The sequence below is a fragment of the Bos grunniens genome, chromosome 17 (assembly GCF_055505025.1).
Source record: "Bos grunniens cultivar Pamir isolate PY7600 chromosome 17, Bosgru_T2T1.0, whole genome shotgun sequence".
NCBI classification, from domain to species: domain Eukaryota; kingdom Metazoa; phylum Chordata; class Mammalia; order Artiodactyla; family Bovidae; genus Bos; species Bos grunniens.
The window spans coordinates 28,477,043-28,482,024 of record NC_141181.1 but is presented as its reverse complement, the minus strand read 5'-3'; positions in this window follow the sequence as shown (position 1 = coordinate 28,482,024).

Below are 4,982 nucleotides of genomic sequence, written 5' to 3'. Positions count from 1 at the left end.
AGTCAAGATTGCTGGGAGAAATATCAATAACCTCAGATATAGAGGTGACACCACCCTTATGGCAGAAAGCCAAGAAGAACTAAAGAGCCTCTTGATGAGAGTGAAAGAGGAGAGTGAAAAAGTTGGCTTAAAGCTCAACATTCAGAAAACTAAGACCATGGCATCTGGTCCCATCATTTCATGGCATATAGATGGGGAAACAATGGAAACAGTGAGAGACTTTATTTTGAGGTGCTCTAAAATCACTGCAGATGGTGGCTGCAGCCATGAAACTAAAAGACGCTTGCTCCTTGGAAGGAAAGTTATGACCAACCTAGACAGCATATTAAAAAGCAGAGACATTACTTTGCCAACAAAGGTCCGTCTAGTCAAGGCTATGGTTTTTCCAGTAGTCATGTATGAGTGTGACAATTGGACAATAAAGAAAGCTGAGCACTGAAGAATTGATGCTTTTGAACTGTGTTGTTGGAGAAGACTCTTGAGAGTCCCTTGGATTGCAAGGAGATCCAGCCAGTCAGTCCTAAAGGAAATCAGTCCTGAATATTCATTGGAAGGACTGATGTTGAAGCTAAACTCCAATACTTTGGCCACCTGACGTGAAGAGCTGATTCATTTGAAAAGATCCTGATGCTGGGAAAGATTGAAGGTGGGAGGACAAGGGACAACAGAGGATGAGATGGTTGAATGGGATCACCCATTCAATGGACATGAGTTTGAGTGAACTCCGGGAGTTGGTGATGGACAGGGAGGCCTGGCGGAGTCACAGAGTCAGACAAGACTGAGTGACTGAACTGAACTGAATTGAACTGATGGCTAATTCGTGTTGATGTATGACAGAAATCAAACCAATATTGTAAAGCAGTCATCAATCAATTGAAAATAAATATAATTAATTTAAAAAAGTTAGTGCTACTGAAAAAAAATAGATACAGGTAAAAACGGCTAGCTGCATACTCAGAAAACTTTTGTCTGAAGTTATCTTCCTTTTTAAGGAAATTATTTAGACATATCTGTAACATTGTTCCTTCCACCCTGGCTTATATTAGTTTTTGATCTTTCTACATAATGATAAATTCATAGTTAATGAAAATTAGAAGCAAAAATGAAAGAAAATATTGAGGAAACACCAGAGTATTTTAAGTGTATTTGCTTTTGATTCCGTATAACCCAGAGTATGTAATGTTTCTTAATGGTGTATTTTTCTTCATTGTTATTAGTGACAATTCTTAGCATTACTTAGGCTATAAGAATTAGCACACGGTCATGGTGGGTTGATTCTTAGTTAGGTTATTTATTTAAAAAGATGGTGTGTTTGCAGTGCTGACTATTTAAGTTGAAAAATTATATTTCCAAAACATGCAAGTCAATTTAACAGAAAAGAAAGACTCAAAAAATAATTACCATTCATTTATGACTCCAAGTGTATCTTGAGAAAATGTCTATTAGATCAAATTTTTATTGGATATGAGAGCTAATAAACTTGTTTCTGTAGCTGGGATGTTAAAATAAGAAGAAAAAAAATTGAAGCCAATTTTCTTTGATGGCTTTGAAGGGATACATCTGATAAAAAGCCTTTTAGCAGAGAAGAATATTCTTTGACAAAGAGCATTTAGCTTGTGGGGTTTTATAATTACTCGTGGAAATTAGGAGAAAAGGAAGAGAGCAGTATATTGCTCACACTTTATTCTGGTTCTCTCTGGTCCCCAGACTCTCCTGGATGAGTTTGCTTATGAAAACTTGTATCTGCCCTGGTGAATCTGCTATTGTAGCAACTGAACACAAGCCTCAGGCACTTTGTTTTTAACCAAACTGAGGAAATGCCACTGTGATTCCAGCTGTAATCACTGGAATATGGAACAAAATGAACTGCAGCTGATTCAAGATGAGCCATAAGAAAAAGCAATTTATGCAAAGCAAGAGCCCTGCTGTGGTTTTGTGTGATGCATGTTCATACATATGGTGGAAAAGGCTATCTCTATTCCCATCTAAAGAAAATGGAATGAGATTCTGAAATCAGGGTCTATCAGCCACATACCTGTACAACACACACCAGCAAATCAGCTTCAGAAACCAGATTCCTTCATAAAGAATAAGCGTTGTTTAAAAATATCCATATGCATTGATTAAAAAGAAGAGAGGTTTTAATCTAATATATTTATACCCTTTTATATCTGAGAACAGCCTAGCAAATCACCTATTCATTTAGTAAATGCATAACATTTGGAAAGATCCTTCTTCAATTTAATTAAAATTTTTATGCCATTCTCTCTCATTGAACACAAACACACACACAGAGTCACAGTAACCTCTAAGCTTAAATATATATGTTGGGAATGGCATAGAAACGGTATACTCAAAAGATCATAAGTATTGCTAGCCTAGATCTTCATGAAAGTCTTGACATTGTTTACAAGAAGCATAGTTAAGAGCATGTGTCTATAGCATGGAAGAGTACTGGTAGTGAGCAGAAAACATACCCATTTATTATCAATTATTGAAAAGCTATGGCAGCATTGAGATCCTCTCTGTGACCTTTCCATAGTCTGTATGGTTCATGGATTCTTCTAAGGTTTCAGTTGAAGTTTAGCAACTTGGCCAAGTACCTATATCCTCCAATGAATGTGGCATGAAGTGGTGACAATACAGAAAACATTTAATTCTATGAAGTGAAAAGTTTCTTTCATGATTTGATCTCTTAAAAAATCATATAAGACTACTGTTTTCCTCTTTAAAGTGCTTCGTTGTTCTCACAGTTCTCTTTAAATAAACTCCAACCTCTTTACTATTAATATAGCTTACTTCCAGTAGTCACGTATGGATGTGAGAGTTGGATTATAAAGAAAGCTGAGTGCCAAAGAATTAATGCTTTTGAACTGTGGTGTTGGAGAAGACTCTTGAGAATCCCTTGGACTGCAAGATCAAATCAGTCAATCCTAAAGCAAAACAGTCCTGAATATTCATTGGAAGGACTATGCTGAAGTTGAAACTCTAAGACTTTGGTCACCTGATGTGAAAAACTGGCTCATTGGAAAAGACCCTGATGCTGGGAAAGATTGATGGTGGGAGGAAAAGGGGATGACAGAAGATGAGATGATTGGATGGCATCACTGAGTTGATGGACATGAGTTTTGAGCAAGCTCCAGGAGTTGGTGACGGACAGGGAAGCCTGTTGTGCTGCATTCCATGGGGCCACAAAGAATTGGACATGACTGAATGACTGAACTGAACTGAACTGAAACCAGATACTTGCTCTTGGTCATTAAGCCGAAAAATTGATGCTTTTTAACTGTGGTGTTGGAGAAGACTCTTGAGAGTCCCTTGGACTGCAAGAAGATCCAACCAGTCCATCCTAAAGGAGATTAGTCTTGGGTGTTCTTTGGAAGGACTGATGATGAAGCTGAAACTCCAATACTTTGGCCACCTCATGTAAAGAGTTGACTCATTGGAAAAGACCCTGATGCTGTGAAGGATTTGTGGCAGGAGGAGAAGGGGACAACAGAGGATGAGATGGCTGGATGGCATCACTGACTCGATGAATGTGAGTTTGGGTAAACTCCGGGAGTTGGTGATGGATAGGGAGGCCTAGCTTGCTGTGATTCATGGAGTCGAAAAGAGTCGGACACGACTGAGCGACTGAACTTACTGACTGACTGACTGGATTTACTCCTTCTATGTTATCTTTCAGATGCAATGCCTTTGTATAGGCCGTCTCAGACTGTTGAAATAAAATACTATATTCTGAGTAACTTAAACAACAGACATTTATTTTCTCACAGTTATGGAGGGTGCAGGTATGAGATCAGGATTAACTGCATGGTTGGGTTTTGATGAGAGCTCCCTTCCTGGCTTGCAGACGGCCACCTTGAGAAAGAGGAAGATCTTTTTCTTACTCTTCTTATAAGCCCACAGTCTTATAAAATTAGAGCCCTGCACTTATGAACTCATTTGACCTGAATTACTTCCTGAAAACCCTATATCTAGATATAATCACACTGGGGGTTAGAATGTCAGCTACAAGTTTTAGAGGGACATAGCATTCCATTCCTGGTCCCCCAAATTCATGTCCTATCACATACAAAATTTATCCATTTCATCTCAACAGCCCCAAAAGTCTTAACTCAATCCAGCATCAGCTCTAAAGTCCAACATCTATCCAGTTGTCAACAAAGTCACACCTAGGTGAGATTCAAAGTATGATTCATCTTGAGGCAAAATTCTTTACTAGTTGCAAACCTATGAAGCCAGACAATTTATATGCTTACAATATACAATGGTGGGTCAGCTGTAAAATAGAATTTCCCATTACACAAAATAAAAATTAAAAAGAATAAAGGAATGACAAATCCCAAAAGTCCAAAACCTAGCAAGACCAAATTCTATTAGACCTTAAGCCTGGAGAATAATCTTCCTTGGTTCAAAGTTTAGCCCTCCAGGCCCCCTGTAGTGGCAGCATCACATCCCTGACTCTGCTAGGTGGCCCTCCTTACTGCTTCAGCTCTCTGCAAGGACACTTCCTCTGCTCTCTGGGAACCCCCCACCCACACCCGCCAACCCCGCCCCCAGCTTTAGCTCTCTACCAAGACCCACCCAAGGTGAGCACCATCCTTGAGGCACTAGACAAAGTCATTCTGGCTTTCTGGAAACTTGAGATATGTTCCCACCTTTTGAAACTGAGAAGGAAGAAATTGCCTTGCCCCCTGAGATTTGGATGGGAGTGGCAGCCCTGATAATCTCTGAATGCCTTCAGAGTCTGTTTGCTCAGTCCTTAAGAACAGAATGTGTTTACAGAATAGACCTATGGTCTGGTCCTATAGATTCTAAGGAGTCTGACAGCCTTCCTTCATTCCATCTCACTCTCTGTCCCCTTGAGTTTACACTGGCAGTATGTTTCCTGGTACAATCCCATCTCTGTTACTGGTTTCTCCTATGATGACTAAAGGCTGTGAGTTGCACCCATGATCTTTATTGAATGGTTGGTCAGC